Below are 21,657 nucleotides of genomic sequence, written 5' to 3' on the forward strand. Positions count from 1 at the left end.
TTCCTCCCTTCAAAGTCAAGGCTGACCCAAGCATCCTGATAAACGATGAAGATTATCCATGGTTACGGCGCAATAAGCAAATGACACAAGCGAAGAAAAAGTGAAGACTTTCTCCCGCAACTATTATGATGATACCATGCCAACTTTGTAATAGACGAGTATGATACCATTGTCCGTTTTGTACAAGAAGTGCATCTAGTTTTTGCCGTAACCCTCTCAACTTTCTTGCACATGCTATGTGGATGAAATGATGATACCATGCCAACTTTCAACCTTTTCAGAGTTCATTTGAAATGCTTTTCAATTTTAGGGTCTTATAGCTCAAAATAATTAGTAAATGCATAAAAATAACAGGCCAAAAATTAAAAATTATGCCACCTACTGGGCCACCACGGCCTGAATACGATTATAAACCCATCCATGGGCAAGGATTCAGGCCCGCAGAAGGCCCAGTAGGCCCACAGGCATGTACAGAGAGGTTAGGCCCGTAAGCCTGCTTTAGAGAGGAGCTCGACAGCTCAGGCGCACCGCACCTTATAAACAGGTGCGGCTCTCTCTTAGCTAGCGAGGTGGGACTAAACTCACCACCACGCCGCTGTGCAAGGCCATTGGTCCCGGTTAGTGGCACGATCCGGGACCAATTCCACCCTTTGGTCCCTGTTGGTGCCACGAACTGGTACTAATGAGGCTGTGGCCCCACGAGCACCTTTAGTACCTGTTCGTGGCACGAACCGGTACTTGAGTTTCTTACTAAGAAGTAAAATAAATAAGTAATTAGAAACTAAATAAAATAAAATAAATAAGTTTTTTGTTGTAAGTAGAAACAAAACAAAATAAATATAGCAAAAAAGAAAACAAAAAACTAAATACAGCAAAAAGAATTTTCATAAAGAACTAATGGCACTAATAGAAAGTTTATATTTTTTCTAAAACTAATGGCACTAACAGACAGTTTATAAATTTGCTGACCTAAAAGCAAAAAGTATTAAAAAATAAAGCAAAAAACAAAAGAAAATAAATAATGCAAAAAAACAAAACAAAAAAACTGAAAAAAAACTATTTTTATAGTAAAGTTAATCACAAACTTGTGATTCACACAAATTTCATAGAATTCAAATTTTAACTATTTAAATTTGAAAACTAATGGCACTAAAAGAAAGTTTATAAATTTTCTGACCTAAAAGCACAAAGAATTAAAAAATAAAGCAAAAAACAAAAGAAAATAAATAATGCAAAAAACAGAACCAAAAAACTGGAAAAAAAATTAAAAAAACTGCCACCTATTGGGCCACCACAGCCTGAATACGACTAGAAACCCAACCTGGGCCAGGATTCAGGCCTGCAGATGGCCCAATTGGCCCACAGACAGCACAGTGTGACATTAGGCCCGTAAGCCTGCATTTGAGAGGAGCTCGAGACGGCAGCCGCAGTGGGGTTTATAAACCACTCCGAGCCCCTCTCAACTAGCGAGGTGGGACTAAACTTTTGGCCGCGGGCAGCGCAAGAACCGGGACCAATGCCCCCCTTTAGTCCCGGTTGGTGCCACCAACCGGGACCAAAGGCCCACGGTTCCCGCCCTTTGGGCTGCTGAAAAGGGACCTTTGGTCCCGGTTGGTGGCACCAACCGGGACTAAAGGGTGGCATTGGTCTCGGTTGGTGCCACGAACCGGGACCAATGCCCTTGCTATATAACCAGGACTTGTGAAAATTTCACATCTCCCTCGCCTCCCTCGCCAGTTGCCCCCGCCGCCAGGCTGCCAAATCGCTCGTGCGCTCCTCGTCGCCGTCGCCGCCGCCGGCCGCCATCCCCGTCTCCTCGTGCCCCTGCCCCGTGCCCGAGCCCACGCCGGCCGCCGCCCCATGCCCCTACCCCGTCCCCGAGCACGCACGGCCGCGCCCCTGCGCCCCGGCCCGCCCCCACCATTGTCGTCGTCGCCGGCGCCCGCCCCCACTGCCTCCCCTGCCTCGACGCCGCCCCTCCTCCCCGTTCGGTCCGGCTCCGGCGACCCCCTTTCCTCCCTGTCCCCTCGAGATCCTCTTCATATAATTTTTTTTCATATAATTTTTTTTCATATGCATATGTTGATTATATGGATGGATAGATGATGTATATGTTCATTATATGGATGGATGGATGATGTATGCTTTTTTTCATATAATTTTTTAGGCAGATTTTTAGAATTTTTTGTGTATGTATGTTATGTTTATATGTATGTATGTATGTTCATATGTATGTATGTTTATATGCAAAGCATATGCAAAGAAAATGTATGAATGGTCATATGCAAAGAAAAATGTATGTATGGTCATATGCAAAGAAAATGTATGTATGTATGTTCATATGAAAGAAAAATGTATGTATGTATGTTCATATGCATATGTAAAGAAAATGTATGTTCATATGCATATGCAAAGAAAATGTATGTTCATATATATGATGATATGTTCATATAAAAAGGAAAATAAGAAGAAGAAGAAAGGAGAAGAAGAGGAGAGGAAGAAGAGGAGAAATAAATTAGAAGAGGAAAAAAGAAGAAAAAGAAGAGGAGAAGAGGAAAGGAATAGAAGATAAGAAGAAAAAATAGAAAAAATTCTATTTTTCTTCTTCTCTCCTCTATTCCTTTCTTCTTCTCCTCTTTTTTTTCTTCTTTTTTTTCTTCGATCTTCTCCTCTATTCCTTTTCTTCTTCTCCTCTTTTTATTTATTCTTCGTTTTCTTATGTTTTATCGGGTCTGTCGTCGTCGATATACCCCTCTCCCGATAACTTCAACACGAGGGGGGGTCGATATACCCCCTCCCCGCCGATAATATTATTTCCCCATGTACGTATGTCGTCGTTGTCGATATAACCCCCTCCCGATAACTTCAACACGTGGGGGGGGGTCGATATACCCCCTCCCCGATAACATTATTTTCCCATGTATGTATGTCGTCGTTGTCGATATATATAACTCCCTCCCAGATAACTTCGACATGATGGACGGTCGATATTTATACCCCCTCTCGACCGTGATAACTTATACCACGGGAGCACCCCCCGGCCCTCTCGCAAGACCAAAACTCTCGAGGACACCCAAACCCTAGAAAAAAATGATGTCGGTCTCCTACCCCCTCCCGCCGCGCCCCTACCCTTGAAGCGTTTCCTAGGCCACCCCAAACCCGGAATAAGCTAGGTCTACGTTTGCACTAATATATCCACCTGCTGTCATGTTTGTGTAATAATTGCCATGTTGTAATATTTGTAGAAACAAGGGAGCACGGACGAGATGAGCAAGCAGAAGAGGTGTTGGGGGACATAATCTTAGCCGGAGGTGATATCTTGTCGTATCTTAATGACAATGATGGTCTGGAAGAACAGGGTGAAGAAGCAGGCTACGGTGATCGAAGAGTGGAGGAGGAAAGACATGATTATGATGGCTCCGGTGACCCAATGCTGGTGCAAGAAGGAGCCCGTGGTGACGGCTCCGGTGACCGAACAGAGTCCGGCCAGGTAAATATATTAGTTAAGCCTGTGCTGACTAGCTAATTGATGCATTCATTGTTTTGGTATGTACACATATTAATTAACACTCGTCTTTCTTCTTTTTTCTAGCCCTCCGGATCGAGCACAACTTCGGAAAAGAGACGAGGCCCGAAGAGAAAGTTGCGCTCGGATGGAAGGTTTGAGATCACAGCAATCGCGCGCGACGGCCAACCGATTGAACCCCTCCGGACAAAGGATGCATTTGCTGCTCAGTGCGGGGTTCTAGTTAGGGACAAGATCCCGATCAGCATCCACCAATGGTATAAGCCTAAGAAGGAAGACCCTGAGGTGTCTTATGTCAATGATATGCAGAAAGATGATCTTTGGACTGAGCTGAAGGCAAATTTCACCCTACCGCCAGAGGAGGATCCGGAGAAGCCAGTTATAGAGCAATTAATCAAGTCTCATGCTCTTAAGAAGATGGCAGACCTATTTAGGAGGTGGAAGAATGAGCTGAAAACGTTTGTCGACAAAGAAGAGACACCAGAATTCATCGGCCGGTATGAGAAGATCAGAGATCACTGGCCCGCATTTGTGGCCCACAAGACATCGGAAAAGAGTAAGAAGATGTCAGCGACAAACAAGAAGAATGCTGCGAAGAAGAAGCTTCACCATCGCACGGGGTCAGGTGGCTACCTCAAAGCCCGACTTAAGTGGGCCAAGGCTGAGAATGATCTGCTTGAAAAAGGGATCGAATCACAGACAATGAACTGGACAGACCGTTGCCGGACTTGGTTCTTCGGGGCTGGCGGAACCTTGGACCCTGTATCAGGGAGGTGCTTTTGGACGAACGAGCTTCTGAGAATACCAGTCAAGAAGATTCAGCAATATATCGATAGAGCGCAGGAAGGGACGTTCGTTCCAGACAGAGAGAACGACGAGCTCGCAATGGCCCTCGGGAATCCTGAGCACCCTGGACGGACACGAGGCACGCCAGGCTCCGTTCCGTGGAAGGCTGGTTTTCCGGACGCGGGCGGTTACAAAAGCCAGGAGAGGAGGAAAAAAGTGGAGCAGATCCAAATTCAGAAGCTGCAAGAAAGGGTTCAAGCGCTAGAGGAACGAGACGGCAATCGAGATGCTGAAACTGCCCCCGAAGCTACACCTCCATCTCAGCAGAGAAGCAGCGTGGCTTCCACCGAGCTGCTTCAGTGTCACGACCGGTTTTTCCAATAAAAATATTTATTGAGAAACCGATCCCGATAAAGGACCAGTAGAGAAAAATCTTTCTTACTAGTAGACAATTTCTTGATCACAGAAGAAAAACCAGGAGTACTAAATATAATACAAGGTTGAGCGGAGACTGCTCAACAATTTATTACAAGCACGCCGATATTAAACATAAAGGCGGATATGGTGGCATAACTACTAGCTCGTAATAAAAGCGGTGGCGGATATGTCACAGTGAAGTGGGTGACATGACTCCTGAATCTAACAGCTCTTCGAGCGTCGGAGTGAGGCTCGAGGATTCTTATTGCGGGTGGCGGAAGCGTATATAATACAAGTGACCAATATCCAGGATCGCACGGGACTGACTGGGACTCCTCTAGGCGTCGGACTCACTATCAAACTCTTCATCCATGAGATCGCCTTCGTCAACATCTGGCCAAATCAACAAGCCAGGTGAGTACTATAAAAGTACTCGCAAGACAGTTTGGACATAAGATATAACAAATGTAAACATGATGCATATGAACAGATTAATAATGCGCACTCAGGTATTAAAATAGCTATGCATGGGGAATAAAAAGGAAGTCGGGCGGTAGTTCTCCCGAAATCCCAATGTAATACTGAAGGCCAATCGAGTGTCTGAATGACTCCTCGAAAGGATACAAATAAAAACAACAATGCCACAGTCGGGCGTCAAAGCGACACCACATAAAGGGCTTATGATGGAATATAAATGACAGTGCGTGCCACAGTCGGACGTCTGAGCGACATCACGTAAAGGGCTTATATCAAAAGTAAATAACGAGCATGCCACAGTCGGACGTCTGAGCGACATCACATAAAGGGCTTATATCAAAAGTAAATAACGAGCGTGCCACAGTCGGACGTCTGAGCGACATCACATAAAGGGCTTATATCAAAAGTAAATAACGAGAGTGCCACAGTCGGACGTCTGAGCGACATCTCATAAAGGGCTTATATCAAAAGTAAATAACGAGAGTGCCACAGTCGGACGTCTGAGCGACATCTCATAAAGGGCTTATGTCAAAAGTAAATAACGAGAGTGCCACAGTCGGACGTCTGAGCGACATCACATAAAGGGCTTATATTTCGTAACTTGATATTTCAGTAGCTCATAAATTTAAATCATTTCAAGGAAATACTCAGGTACGAAATAATAAACCGGTTAGTCCATCCATAGGGATAACATTCAACGGAGTTTACCACTCAAGCTTGTTTACCGGGGATTTCCACGGAAACTGACACGGGGACTGACATGAATGTGGATATGTTGGCCATGGTCCTTGACCATGGACACGATGACTCGGAAGGATTTGACTCTGCAGAGTTTGTACTATTTAACAACAGCCAACGGATTTCAGTAGTCACAAGGGACTAGTTCCGTTTACGGTGTTTTAGGAGAAACACATCTAACCAGTACACACCCATTCAACATTCCGATGCCAGGAATCACCCTCGGCAACGTTCAAGAAAAACCTTGAGACGGGGAGGCTACAACCTCGCGTAGCATGGGATCAAATTTATATCGCGCGCTCTAAGGGGTGCCCCCCTCTCGGTCCCAACCGGAAACACCCATGCCCCCTGACCGGATGACTGGCTTTAATCCAGGGCCATGGAACCCTCATCCCGGCCCCTCTATTTGGTGTGTACAAGGAAAGAGGTTAGCAACTTACTAATCCGTATTCTTTGCAAAAAACATGTGGCCGCACGAAAGGGGAAGAACGGTAACGTGGCTCAGTCCACGTTAACGTCGGAGTTTATCGGATGACGTAAGTCTGGCATGCTACAACAATACCATCTTACTACCTTTCATGTCACCACATGATCAGGTCATCTCTCATCGAAGATCATAGTAACTTCGAAGCACACAGTTAGTTGCCTTGCATGCAACTTAATACTCACCGATGCTCATATGCCATGCACAAACCAATCAAGCAAACATGCAAAACACACATCATATCAAAGGTTCAAACATGCTTGCCTGGTTCGAAGAAGTTGGAGTCTAGCTCGGCGAAGTTTGCGGCTCCGTCACCTCCTCCGGAACCTACGGTATAACGAAACCGTATACTAACGTGAAAACCGTTGCGTGTATAAAAATTGTGCCAAATTTTTTCCAAATAAATACTATAAAAAACTAGACAAAAATATAAGACTGACAGAAAAAGAATCAATCAAAAAGCATCTTCTGTTTAAAATATATAAGGGTTTTAGTCCAAGGACTGATTTGTGATGAAACAGAAAAGATCCAGGGGCTTGTTTGAGAAAACAGAAAACGGTTCGGTATGAAATACGCCAGCCCAGAGAGAAACACACGTTTTGCCCGAAGGCGCTTTCAGAAAACGGTTCGAAGGGGAAAAGAAGAGAGGCTGACGGGGGGGTCCCACCCGTCAGGTTCAAATCTTCCAACGGAGCTCGCCGGCACCCGAAGGCTGCGGTGGTCGCCGGCGTTGAACCACGGCGAGGCAGAGTGATCGGAGGGTACCTACGGGTTCAGGGTGTTCTTCCGCGTCGGTGGGTGGTGGACTTGACCGTCGGTGAGCACCACGTCGACGGCAACACTATCTCCGGCGGACGGTGGTTCGGGCGATGGTGGAGTTATCCGGTGGGTGCTGCAAGCTTCAAATTGATGCGCGGGTCAGAAGAGTGGATGTACTAGGAGACTACTGGCAAGAGCTGAGAGGTAGGGGTGCACGCACGGGAGTGAATCGAGCTGGGTCCCGAAGCGGGTCGAGTCGGCCGGAGTTGGGGAAGAAGACTCCCTCGGGGCTCTTCCAGTGGCTTGGCGTGGTACTGGTGGTGTCTAGAGGTGGTGTGGGTTCGAGTTCGAGCTCGGGGCCTCCTTTTATAGGCTATCCGAGGGGGTGGCCGTGAACGGGATAACGCCGGCGAGAAATTACGGTGAGGCAGAGGTTGGGCAGGGGGTTTAGGTGGCTAGGCATCACCGTGGAGGATCACTGGTGCCATTCCTCCGCTAAACCTCGGTCGGGCTTGGTGTAATACGTCGGTCCTCGACGGAACGGCCGTACGGGCACGGCGGCGGCAAGGAGCGCGCTCCGCGCCTACCAGTTCACGACGACGGACTGCAGCGTGCACGGGTGAGTGGATGGCCACGCGGTGGCCTCTGGTGGCTTGGGCGGCGCTGGACGGCGCCGTCTAACGCTGCGCCTCTCTGGCAGCCGCAAAGGGCGCTGCTGCCGTCGCTCACGGGGTGGCGCACCTCCACCAGCTCGTTGCCGACGCCCGCAAGCTTCCAGGCGATCGTGCGGCACAGGGATAAGAAGGAGGCACAGGCCGCATGGCGCCACTGCGGCTACTGGCGATATCGAGAAGGGGTTCTGAAGAAAACGACAGCGGCCACTGAAACTGTATACTAAACTTTTGAACTTGACAGTAACAGTGTCCTTCAGGTGTTCGACGAAATGATTTGGCATGAAGAAATTTTTTTCTGGAGCTGGGGCTTGGTGAGGTGACCTCTCAATGCATCCAGAGGTTGCCAGAATTTTCTCCGATTTTTAGGAGGAGAAAACAAATGAATTTCATCAAATTTGACAAATATGGTCCAAACTTGCAGCAAGCAAAATTTGAAATATTTCAACTGGAGACCAGTGGATCTTCATGGATCTTGGTTGAGGGCTCTAAGGACTAGCCAGGGAAAATGGTTTGGAGGCAAAACTCAAAGGAGAAAAGGTAGTTCCTTTGTAAATCTCCAAGGGCCAAAGTAGAAGGCAGAAAATATTTTTGATAAGAAATAAATGGAAGAAAAATCATGGAGGAGTTCGACTTGCTGGATTTGAAGTATATCTTGACACAAAGATGGGGAATGGCTTTTGGGAGGGGATTTCCACTTAGGTCATGGCAAGAGGAGATTTTGAAAGGGGAAAAGATCACTCCAAATGCCATAGGGCTATTTAAAAAGATTTTCAAAAATTTTCCCAAATGAAAAACATTTGTGATGAGTCAACATAAGATGGAAAAACCTCCAAGGCCAAAGACCAAGTCTTGGGTGAATCCAAACAAAATACTTGTCATAAAAGAAATTTTTTGAGAGGGAGAGTTCTTTAGAAGAAACTTTTAAATAACCTCCCTCAAATCAAATAAAAGTTTGAAAAAGCCAAATAAAATTTTTGGGTGTCACATTCAGCTGGAGCATGCGGCTCCTGCTAGCTACCCCGTGAATGCTATCACGGAGTCTCAACATTGCCACCTTATGGCGGAATGGTAGAACTTCAAAGTCAAGGCGGCTGTTGGCTCTGTTTTACCTCCTGAACCCGGCGCAACCTACCACTGCCAGCTGATTCCAGAAGGATATGCTAGGGTGATGGTGGATGAAATAACGGAGTGATTTGAGGAGCTCCAGCTTGACCACCCTACCGGTGAAGGGGAGACTCGGCTGGGTCCTGCTCTAAGGACTCCATGCCTATGGCGGAAGGAGCTCATCAAGCTTCTGAACTGGACGGCTCCGGCGAGTAAGGGCACTCTGCCTCCTCCTCCGCCTCCTCCAAAGCCTCCTCCTCCGGCGAGTGATCAGGGCACTCAGCCTCCTTCTCCGGCACGTGGCGGCACTCCGCCTCCTTCTCCGCCAGCGCCGGCGCGCCAGAGCAGGCAGCCTCCACCTTCTCTGCCTCGTCAGCAAGGGCGAAAGAGACCCGCCGCCGCTGCGGCTGCTCCGGCGCGTCGTAGTCCTTCTCCTCCGCCTCGTAAGCAAGGAAAGAAGACAGCGGCAGCCGCTCCGTCTGCTCTGCCGGTGTCTAGCAGTACAGCTGCCAGAGGCGGGAGGCAATACAGATTCGGGCCTTCTCTGAAGACTCCAGAGAAGTTACCATACGAGAGGACCGAGGAGGAGAACGCGAAGATCGTGCGAGCCGAAGTGAAGAACTTCTTTGAAGGGGTGAAAGCAAAGAAACATCCACCTCCGGAGGAGAAGGTAGATCCGGTGAAAGCAAAGCGCACTCTGGTTGCCCTGACAAAACCACCAAAGTCTCCGCCGAGAGGCAACTATGAGCGCGTTCTTGCAAAGACATATGCCGAAGCAGAGCGGTCGGGAAGTACTGTCAGTGATAAAAGGTTAAAAGAACGACGAGCTGGGAAAAAAATTGCCCAGCTCGGCGAACAAGTGAACCAATCGTGCCCGCCGCTCAAGGTGTCAAAAGACATCGTCGCTAATGATCCGAGTATGGTGCCCGGTTATAGCAATCTTGGAGATTACCTGCCCGACGATGTACATTATGAAATCATGGAGGTGGAGGAACACAAATACCATTATGGGAAGCCTCTCGTCAAAGATGAAAGATCTCTAAGCACGATGATGCGAAGACTACATGATTGGTACATGAAAACCTGCAGAGAGTCTGATGGGATGGATACTTTGACGCTGAGAGTTAAACCGGAGCATGACCTCGTTGGAATTGATCTGCTGAGTGTTCCATTTGAGAATTTCTTCCAGTTTTACAATCAAAAGGCCCTCGATAAAACAACAATCACTTGCTACTGTCTGTAAGTAGTACTACTTCTGTCATAAAGTCTCTCTATATAGGTCAGCTGTTTCATTGCATGTATTTATACTTATCCTCACTATATTATGCAGATTGAAGATCGCCGAATTGAAGAAAAGACAAATCGGTGATATTGGGTTCATTAACACAAATCTCATAGATGCATATACAGTTGAAAAACATCCCAAAGAAGCCGAGGACAACTTGCTACAATCGTTGGTATTAAATCAAAACAAAGATATAATACTCTTTCCTTACAACTTCAAGTGAGTGTTACTGTCTTGTGCATATTCGGTTTCCCTTATTAGTCCAGGTTATGGTAATGTAATTGATGACTTATGCATGCATGCGCAGCTTCCACTATATTCTCCTAGAGATTAAGCTTGAGCAGGGAGTAGTAACCGTCTTAGACTCGAGACGAAAAGATCCCCAGGACTATGCGAACATGACTCAAATGCTCGAGAAGTAAGTTAAATCGATCATTATCCACCATATCAGCAACTTTGTTCATTTCCTGATATCAAGTAATTGTTTTCTTTGTCTGGCAGGGTTTGGAGAAAATTCACCTCAAAAGCTTCGGGACTGCCGAAGAAGCTGCAATTTAATCACCCGAAAGTAAGTACTATAGTAGCATGTTCCGCGCATCTCCTAGTGATTCAAGCGCTAGTTTCATCATACCATTTAGCATGCTTGCTTATCAGTTTGATTGACCTCTATTTCTTGTAAAGTGGTTGTGGCAGGAACCCGGGAATAATTACTGTGGATACTACATTTGCGAGTCCATCTGCTACACGACCTGTGAGCGGGGCTACACTGAAGAACAATATATAGTGCGTAAGCAATAATATTCACAATTTTATTTTATTACCATCATTTGTGTTGAGTTTCATTTATTCATATATATATGTATTGACCCCCTTCTTCAAATTAGATGTTTCGGAAGCGGGATGAACTCCTAGCAGAAGATCGTATGCGAGGAATTCAAGAGGAATTGGCGGCATTCTTCCTTGAGCACGTGATCGCTGAAAACGGAGAATACTATGTGGACCCTGTGTTCCTACAATTTAATTAGGAGATTGTATTGTAAGAGATAATTATTGTATATATGTAGTCGGTAGTGTCGGATAGATATACGAGAACTTGTTGTTCGACCAATATCTCGGAGAAGGAGAGGTGGTCGATATCACTTCTCTCTGTATGCATATGTTCATGACGATCTTCTGTTTCCTTCATTTGATTACTAGCTAGCGTGTCTACTCCTCTCCATACGTAAATAGTACGTAGCGTCGACCAAGCACGGAGATAAGAGAGGACACTTCTCTCTATTAATTAGCTAGCTAACACAATATATGAAACACCTAAATTAGCCCCCCAAAACCCCTAAACCACCCCCTTTCAAAAAAAACAAAAACCTCAGCTCCTGCCAGCTGCTGACGCGTGGATGCCTATTGGTCCCGGTTGGTGACACCAACCGGGACAAAAGGCCCTGCCTACTGGTCCCGGTTGGTGGCACCAACCGGGACCAAAGGCCCTCCTGCCTGGGCTCCCCGCACCGGCCACGTGGACGGCCTTTAGTCCCGGTTCGTGTAAGAACCGGGACTAAAGGGCTAGGGCATTAGTAACGACCCTTTAGTCCCGGTTCCAGAACCGGGACTAAAGGCCCTTATGAACCGGGGTAAAAGCCCCTTTTCCTACTAGTGCACATAAGACCACTAGAGGAAAGACAACATACATCTCATCAAAATATCAAACGAATACCAAATTCACATGATTACTTATAACAAGACTTCTCTCATGTCCTCAGGAACAAACGTAACTACTCACAAAGCATATTCATGTTCATAATCAGAGGAGTATTAATTATCATTAAGGATCTGAACATATGATCTTCCACCGAATAAACCAACTAGCATCAACTACAAGGAGTAATCAACACTACTAACAACCCACAGGTACCAATCTGAGGTTTTAAGACAAAGATCGGATACAAGAGATGAACTAGGGTTTGAGAGGAGATGGTGCTGGTGAATATGTTGATGGAGATTGACCCCCTCTCGATGAGAGGATCGTTGGTGATGACGATGGCTTTGATTTCTTCCTCCGGAAGGTATGTTTCCCCGACGTAACAGCTCCGACGGAGCCCTAGATTGGTTCTGCCCAGGTTCTGCCTCGAGACGGCGGCACTTCATCCCGAAAGCTTCCTTCTGATTTTTTCCAGGTCAAAACACACCATATAGCAGAAGATGGGCGTCGTGGGCCTGCTAGGTGGCCCACAAGACCGGAGGGCGCCCCCAGGGGGTAAGGCGTGCCCTCCACGCTTGTGGATGGCAGGTGGCCCCCCTCTGGTGCTTTCTTCACCCAATATTTCTTATATATTCCAAAAATATTCTCCGTGAAGTTTCAGGACTTTTAAAGTTGTGCAGAATAGGTCTCTAATATTTGTGACGAGGCCCAGGGCTCCGGGGGCGATGGGGAGCTTGGGGGGGTGCCTCCCTGACCAAGGGGAAAAGGAAGTCATCCACTGCCTCCCACAGATCGCGTTGCGGAGACTAGATATCTCCCACCACCAAAGGTGGCCTTCGTGCTCTCCCCCATCATCATCATCGATGTCGGCGATGTCTGCACTTGAACGATGCCCAAACCTAAAGGCAATGAAATTGTTATGTTTCATCCCCTTTCTCATCTAAGGATTAGGGTTCCCCATCCATCCATTCCTTTTGGACTTGATTCGTAATAGTCCTAGAGAAGCAGACAATGCCAGCTCCCTCAAAGCAAAAAGCACCTCGTAGGCTAGTCACAATGGGAAGTATCATATACTATTATCATGCATATGATACTAGTGTATGATACTACCTCCATGATGCATAGTATCATAGCTTGGTATCATAGAGACGTCATTTCTTGACATGCATGACACAAACTAGTACATCATTTAATATGATACAGTATCATATAATGATACTCAACATTATCTTTCTTCATTTATTTGTGTGACACCTCAGAAAAAATGTGTAGTTGGCATGTATGATATGAAGGAAATATGCCCTAGAGGCAATAATAAAGTTGTTATTTATATTTCCTTATATCATGATAAATGTTTATTATTCATGCTAGAATTGAATTAACCGGAAACTGGGTACATGTGTGAATACATAGACAAAACAGAGTGTCCCTAGTATGCCTCTACTTGACTAGCTCGTTGATCAAAGATGGTTATGTTTCCTGACCATAGACAAGTGTTGTCATTTGATGAACGGGGTCACATCATTAGAGAATTATGTGATGGACAAGCCCATCCGTTAGCTTAGCATAATGATCGTTAAGTTTTATTGCTATTGCTTTCTTCATGACTTATACATATTCCTCTGACTATGAGATTATGCAACTCCCGAATACCGGAGGAACACCTTGTGTGCTATCAAACGTCACAACGCAACTGGGTGATTATAAAGATGCGCTACAGGTGTCTCCGAACGTGTTTGGTGGGTTAGCATAGATCAAGATTAGGATTTGTCACTCTGAGTATCGGAGAGGTATCTCTGGGCCCTCTCGATCATGCACATCACTATAAGCCTTGCAAGCCAGGTGACTAATGAGTTAGTTGCGGGATGATGCATTACGAAACGAGTAAAGAAACTTGCCGGTAACGAGATTGAACTAGGTATGAGGATACCGACGATTGAATCTCGGGCAAGTAACATACCGATGACAAAGGGAATAACGTATGTTGTTATTGCGGTTTGACTGATAAAGATCTTCGTAGAATATGTAGGAACCAATATGAGCATCCAGGTTCCGCTATTGGTTATTGACCGGAGATGTGTGTCGGTCATGTCTACATAGGTCTCGAACCCGTAGGCTCCGCACGCTTAACGTTCGATGACAATTTGTATTATGAGTTATGTGTTTTGGTGACCGAAGTTTGTTCGGAGTCCCGGATGAGATCACGGACATGACGAGGAGTCTCTAAATAGTTGAGAGGTAGAGATTCATATATCGGAAGGTAGTATTCGGACATCGGAATGGTTTCGAGTGGTTCGGGTATTTTACCGGAGCACCGAGGGGTTACCGGAACCCCCCGGGGAAGTATTGGGCCTACATGGGCCTTAGTGGAGAGAGAGGAGATCCGCAAGGGGTGGCCGCGCGCCCCCCCATGGCAGTCCGTATTGGACTAGGGTGGGGGTGACGCCCCCCTTTCCCTCTCCCTGTCCCTCTCCTTCCTTTTCCCCTCCGGTAAGAAAGGAAAAGAGGGGGGGCAAATCCTACTAGGAGTGGAGTCCTAGTAGGACCCCCCCATGGCGCGCCCCTCATGGCCGGCCACCTCCTCTTCCCCTCCTTTATATACGGGGGCAGGGGGCACCCCAAAGATACATCAATTGTTCTCTTAGCTTTGTGCGGTGCCCCCTCCACAGTTTAGTCCTCCGGTCATAGCGTCGTAGTGCTTAGGCGAAGCCCTGCGCGGATCACATCACCATCACCTTCACCATGCCATCATGCTGACGGAACTCTCGCTCGACCCTCTGCTGGATCAAGAGTTCGAGGGACGTCATCAAGCTGAACGTGTGCTGAACTCGGAGGTGTCGTACGTTTGGTACTAGATCGGTTGGATCGTGAAGAGTTTTGACTACATCAACCGCGTTAACCTAATGCTTCCGCTTTCAGTCTACGAGGGTACGTGGACGCACTCTCCCCCTCTCGTTGCTATGCATCTCCTAGATAGATCTTGCGTGATCGTAGGAGTTTTTTTGAAATTGCATGCTACGTTCCCCAATAGTGGCATCCGAGCCATGCCTATGCGTAGATGATATGCACGAGTAGAACACAAAGAGTTGTGGGCGATAATAGTCACATTGCTTATCACCAACGTCTTACTTTGATTCGGCGGTATTGTTGGATGAAGCGGCCCAGACCAACATTACATGACCACGCTCATGAGACCGGTTCTACTAACGTGCTTTGCACACAGGTGGCTAGCGGGTGTCTGTTTCTCCAACTTTAGTTGAATCGAGTTTGACTATGGCCGGTCCTTGTTGAAGGTTAAAATAGCACACTTGACGAAAAATCGTTGTGGTTTTGATGCCTAGGTAAGAACAGTTCTTGCTAGAAGCCCGTAGCAGCCACGTAAAACGTGCAACAACAAAGTAGAGGACGTCTAACTTGTTTTTGCAGGGTGTCGGGGATATCGTGCGACATATGTCAGGGGGTGGCTTATCATGGATGGGGACAAGAGTACGTCGCCGGGATCTAGAAGCGGAAGTGAGCGAGACCGCATACGCCTGCGAATCTTACCCAGGTCTGGGGCTCTCCTCGGAGATAACACCCCTAGTCCTGCTCTTCGGTGTCTCCGCATGATCACTATGTCAACAAGGTAGCTACAAGGTTGCTCCTTGAGCTGTTTGGCTAGAGGAGGAGGAAGGGCAAGGCTAGCTTTACTCCTCTTTCTATGTGGTGTGTCTGATCTCTGGGGTTGTAAACCCCTTGCATGGGGAAGCTTGGGGGGTTTATATAGGCCTACCCCCCAAGGGTACAATAGTAATCCGGCCGGGTGTAGGACCCGACCGTCAGTGTCTCTGGTCGCCGGCTTCTCCGCCGACTATGGGGCCCGCCGCCTAGTGGGTCCCACCGACTGCCGTGATCTCGGCCGACAGGTAGGACCCGCCGCCTGTGGGCCATGTTGACTGTTTTATACTGTAGCCTTGCCCCTGATGACAGAGGCTATGTCGGGGGGACCGTGGCTACAGTCCCGCCGTCTGGCGGGCGCTCACTGTAGCCACACCCCGTCTTATCTAGTTAATGGCGCACAGACTCCATGGGGGAGAAGGGCTACCTGCTAGGAGTCGGCCCACCCTTGTTGCCGTGTGCTTGGGGTTCGCCGCCTTCTGGTGGCTCGCGGACATGTAGGGCCTGCCGCCTGCGTGCCGTACCGACAGCCCGTCGTGGGAGCATGGCTTGCTCTGGCGGAGGTGATGTCATGGGTTGCGTGGTAACAGTGTCGTGACAGGCGAGGAGTGTCCGCCTGGTACACCGCACTATGGCCACGATCCGCCCTGGATTCGGGGGGGGGGGGGCAGGTTGCACTGTAGCCACGCCCCATCTCGTCGTGGTAATGGGGTGCTAACTTTGAGGGGACGAGGGGCCGCCTGCTAGGAGTCGCCCCCCTTGCGGCCGCCTTCTATTGTCTTGCCGCCTTCTAGCAGCCGGCCTCTTGGACCAGCCGGCCCAAGAAGGCGGTCGCGCTTCCGGGAAATGTGAGGGGCGCAGCTGGCCCTGATGTCTTGAAATACCAAGGCGGGCTGATGAGGCTACCCGTGGTCATTTACTCCGACAGAAGTCCCCGAAGCTGGTGGGACACCGCGGCTGAAAAACGAGGAGCCTCAGCAGCTTCCTACTCTGAATGGTCTGGTAAATTTGCGGCGTCCGCCTTCTGGAGTTGCCGACAGTTAGGAGCCGGCCACGGTCAGGCCGGCCGCCTGGTGAATTCGAACCGTCGTGGTGGAGGCCGGGTGGAGCGCCAGCCGGATGACAGGCTTGCCGCCCATTGCTCGCCCGCCAGGCGGCGCCAGCAGGCCAGGCCGGCTTGCCAGCCCACGCACACGATGGGACATCGCCAGAGGCCTGGGCCCGCCACTACAGGGCCTCGGCACGCGTGCAGATCTGCTGTGGCCGAGGCGGGCGGTTGCGGTTCCCAGGTGCGGTTAATACACGCCATTACGTCGCGGTATATGCGGGGTCATGGGGGGAGTGGGCTCAGTTAATCCTGCGCCCCCCACGTCTCGCCCCCTCAGCTCTGCCGCTGGGGGGCTATAAGTAGGGGGAGGAGGGGGGCGGCAGAACGCACGCGCGCCCTCCTCTCGCTTCGTCTTGCTTTCCTCCTTCCTCTTCTTCTTGCTGCCGCCGCGCCCTCTCCTCTCGTCAGAGCGCTGCTGCAGCCCGCCGTCGCTGGACCGCCTTGCACCGCAACCACCTCGCACCGCTGCCGAGCACGGAGCCCATGGCGCAAAGCAGCCGTGCGGGCGACTGCGACGGCTCCAATTTCCATGACGGGCACTTGGAGTTCCTCCGCCAGACGCGGCGGCTCCCCCATGCATCGAACGTCAAGGTGCACGTCCCCCCAAAAGTGAGATCTCGCCGGCGCCGGAAGACGGCGAGCGCATCGTCTTCAGGTCGCATTTCCTCAGTGGCTCCGGCCTTTCGGCGAGCGGATTCCTTCGCTCGTTTCTGGATTTCTACGGAGTGCAGCCCCACCACCTCACTCCGAATACGGTCGTGCTGCTCTCCGCTTTCGTCACCCTGTGCGAGGGCTACCTCGGCACGCTCCCCACACTCGAGCTATGGGGAGAACTCTTCTATCTCCAGTTGGTGCGGAGCCTGCGCCACGAGCGGCGGACGGGCTCCAGGGTCCGCTTCCCGGCTCTCGCCCTGCTGCAGTCGGCCAAGCTATGGCAGAAGTCGTACTTCTACGTCGAGAACATCCACTCGTTGTGGGACTACGTCAACCTGCCGGCTTACGCAGGCGGCCCGCCCACTGAGCCCCGCACGAACTTCAGATTCCGGCCGAAGAACCTGTGGGCCGCCTCCTCCACCGCTCTCGCCCGGCTCCACGATATGATGGAGTCGGAGGGCCTCAAGGCCTCAGACCTGCTGGCCGCCTTCGTGGAGTGCCGGGTGCTGCCTCTTCAAGCCCGGCCCCACATCATCAGCAACATGAGCGGGCGCTGGGATCCACGCCGGCTGTCCACCAACATGATGTCGGACGTGGAGGTTGTCCACATGGTGAACTTCTTCTCCGACTGCAAGCTGCTAGAGACAGAGTGGCGGTTCGGCAAGCCGCCGTACAGCCGGGCCAACCCACCGCCACCGGTAAGTCTTCTAATTTTTTTTCCTTTGTTTGTCTGGGTTCTTTCTTGCCGCCTGACCAGTCGGCCTTGGTGCAGCGCTTCTCGGGCCAGATGGCCACTGACGCACTGGCCCCGGGTCACCAGTACATGGAGGACTGGGCGGTGACTGACGTGGACGACCCCGACTTGGGGGCGGCCGCTCAGGAGAAGGACGATGCCACAGACAGTGGCGGTGATGGGGCAGGCGGCTCCTCAGGAGGCGGCCTCGGGCATTGGCCGGACGACGACGAGGAAGACAACGAGCCTCGCCGCACCCATGGCACCGACAGGGCGGGCGCCAGCTCTTCGACCGCACTGAATGCAGCAGGTGGCGCGCCGAAGCGCCGGGCCGATGCCGGGTTGTTCGGCAGCTAGCCCAAGAAGGTCAAGACCTCGGCCACCGTGACCAAGCGGTAGGAGGCTGCTCCGAAGGCGGCCTTCTTCCAGAAGGGCCCAAAGCAGCGCCCGATGGTATCCGTGTAAGTACTTTGATCTTTTCTCGCATTCGCTTTTCTTCTTTTCTTGCAGACTCCTTAGTAGTTTTTCTTGCTTTGCTTAAACAGGGCCCCGCTCTCTCTCTCGCGAGCCCCTTCTGCCTCGGTGATTGGGGTGGCGGACAGCTCCGCAGAGCCCCGCCGCGTGGATCCACTCGCCGCCCACCAGGCGGCGATGGAGAAGAACACGCGGGAGGTGCGAGAGGAGCGGGAGGCCGCGGCCCGGGAGAAGGCGGAGGCGGCCAAGGCGGCGCAAGCGAAGGCCGATGCAGTGGCCAAGGCACAGGCCGATGCAGCGGCCAAGGAGCAGGCGGACGCGGCCGCCAAGGCGCAGGAGGAGGAGGTGGCTCGCAGCCGGGCCCCAGAGTCCACCGGCCCGCAACACGCGGAGCCGCAGGTGCCGGAGGGCCAGGCGCCGACTGGAGGGGCCGGCGGCGACCAGTCGGCCTTGGAGAGGGGAGGGGGCGACTCCGTCGTCTTGGAGAGGGGAGGGGGCGACTCCGTCGTCTTGGAGGTGGAGGTGCCACCACGCGCGCCAACTACCGACGCTCGGGGCAGTCGGCCTGAAGCACCGCCGGTGTCACCATCTGGCGGTGAGTTGGTGGTGGGTCCGACTCCCACAGCTCGCTCTCCCCCGCGCTAGCGCCCAGTGAGGTCGAACTCGGCGCCTAGGCCAATGGAGATCGGGGCCGCCAGCTTGATGGCGCCCGACACCGAAGCCACCAGTGCCGCCCCAGCGGATTGGACGTCTAGGGGGGGGCACAGGTGTCCTGAACGTGGTTGTGCAAGACGTCTTGGCCCAGTTCAGCTCCCAAGGTGCCGCCCTCCAGCGATCCATCCAGGAGTTCTTGGCGACACGGACGGTCGTCCGGGTACATACTTGCTTCTTGTTTTCTTCATTCTTGCAATCTTCCGTGGAGGCACACCAGCGCACCCACTGGGTGTAGCCCCCGAGTTCCAGGCCGGCTGCTAAGCAGGCGGCTTGGAACTTCGAGGTAAGTTCCGGGTGCTAACTTATTTTTTCTTCTATTGATGTCTTTTCTTTCTTGTCTTTGCAGGGGCAGCTGCCGAACTGCAGCAGCGCCTGGACAAGGTCCAGACCGAGCTTCACGCCAAGGAGCAGGAGTACAGCCAGGCGGCCCAGGAGTGCGACCGCCTGCCCAAGGAGCTGGCGGACCAGGCGGAGCAGCACAAGGCGGAGCTCCAGAAGCTGAAGGAGGAGGAAGACTCCCTCAAGGCCGAGTTCAAGACTCAATGCTCGAACTGGGCCGAGAAGGAGAAATTCTTGACCGACGGCCACGGCGAGATCGAGGACATGATCGATGATAAGTTACTTATTTTTTTGAACAGCCACCGACTACTGCAGGAGCCAGCTTCCGGCTTCTAATCTTTGATCTTCTTCTTGTGTAGAATTCCTTCCTGGTCACTCCGTCGCCATCAGCCAGGACACCGAGGCGCGTCGCGACATGCGAAGGAGGGCGGGCCCGGACATCGCGCCCAACCCGCCCCGGAATCTCGGCGAGCAGCTCCTCACCGTCAAGACGCACCTGCAGCCGGCCCAAAGGATGCTCCACCGCCTGCAGCGCGCCAGAGTTCAGGTGCTGACCGCCCTCTGGCCAGACGCTCAAGTTCCATGCACCCTCAGTCAGACTGCCGACTGGTTGGAGGTAGCTGCCGGCCGCTTCGAGGCTTGGAAGGGCGCCGCCGCTCAGGCAGGTGCGTGGACGGCCTTGGAGTTCACCAAGGCGTGGTATGCTGGGCTGGACCTGGCCCAGCTGGCCACCTTTCGGCAGGAGGCCGGACCGGAGCTGCTGGCGGTGGGCCGCGCGCTTACTCAACGCGCGGCGACGATCGCCGAGTATGCCAATAGCACCGTCTTCATCCCCGAACTGGACGAGGAGGGCGCCGAGGTGCCGTCCAACTGGTTCGGGCTGAACCGGGCGGACGGGGAGGACTTGGCGGAAGAGATCGCTTCCAGCGATGAGGGAGAGGACAAAGAGGACGAGGACGACGAATACGCCGCGCCGGAGAACCGGCCTGAGCCTGACCAAGCCTCGACCAGCGAGCTATGCAATGCCGCGCCGACTGCTGCCGACGCCGACCAAGCCGAGACCAGCCAGTCGGCCGCTCCAACATCCAGTGCCGCAGCCTCCGCCAGCCTGTCGGACCCGCCTGCTGCTCCTCTGGCATAGGCGGCCGCTTTACATTATCTTTTCTTGTTCTTGTAATATTTTGAACAAGTACGTTAAATTCGCACAATTCCACCCGCTGGTGGTGTATTTGAAAGTGCAACTATCCCTGGGTGGTTTTGGTAATTCCTAACAACATATAGCTCACTGAACTAATGCTACTTCAATATGATTATTTTAGAAAGTTCAATGATTGTCATAGCATGGACTGGGAATGTGGACCCCTCAAAACGCTAAGGACAAAGGATTGGCTCAAGATCTAAAGCTCAAGACTCTACATTTTCATTTTATTGATCCAAGATCACATTGAGTCCATAGGAAAGCCAATACTATTAAAAGGGGATGAGGTGTCGCTTAGTGGCTTGCTTGCTCAAAATGCTTAGTGATATGCTCCAAAAGCCCTCAACCACTTTCTCATATCCACATATGTCCCAAACCAAAAGTCAAACTCGGCCCCACCGATTTGATCCATCCGGCGCCACCGAGTTCATTTGACATAGCCACTGCCAGAAACCCTAGTCAGTTCGGTCTCACCGATAGGGATCTCGGTCTCACCGTGATGGGATTGCAAACTCTCTGTTTCCCTTCGTAACGTTTCGGTCTAAACAAGATGAGCAATCGGTCCCACCAAGTTCGCAATGCAAACTCTCTGTTTCCCATTCGTAACGTTTCGGTCTCACCGAAATGAGCGATTCGATCCCACCGAGTTTGCCTGACCAACTCTCTATTTGCCCATTACCGAAATCGGTCCTACCGAGTTTGTGTGATCGGTCTCACCGAGATTACGTTATGCCCTAACCCTAATGAAATTGGTCACACCGAGTTGACATGTCGGTCCCACCGAAAAGCCTAAAATTCACATTTTGAACTAAATCGGTCTGACCGAGTTTTATG

General features: G+C 50.9%; 1 pseudogene; it reads left to right on the plus strand.

Moving 5' to 3' along the window:
* Positions 1-1,345: 1,345 nt before the first annotated feature.
* Positions 1,346-18,455, plus strand: LOC141022244 (uncharacterized; annotated as a pseudogene).
* The last annotated feature ends 3,202 nt before the right edge of the window (positions 18,456-21,657 follow it).

This window comes from Aegilops tauschii, chromosome 5, assembly GCF_002575655.3.
Source record: "Aegilops tauschii subsp. strangulata cultivar AL8/78 chromosome 5, Aet v6.0, whole genome shotgun sequence".
NCBI lineage: Eukaryota > Viridiplantae > Streptophyta > Magnoliopsida > Poales > Poaceae > Aegilops > Aegilops tauschii.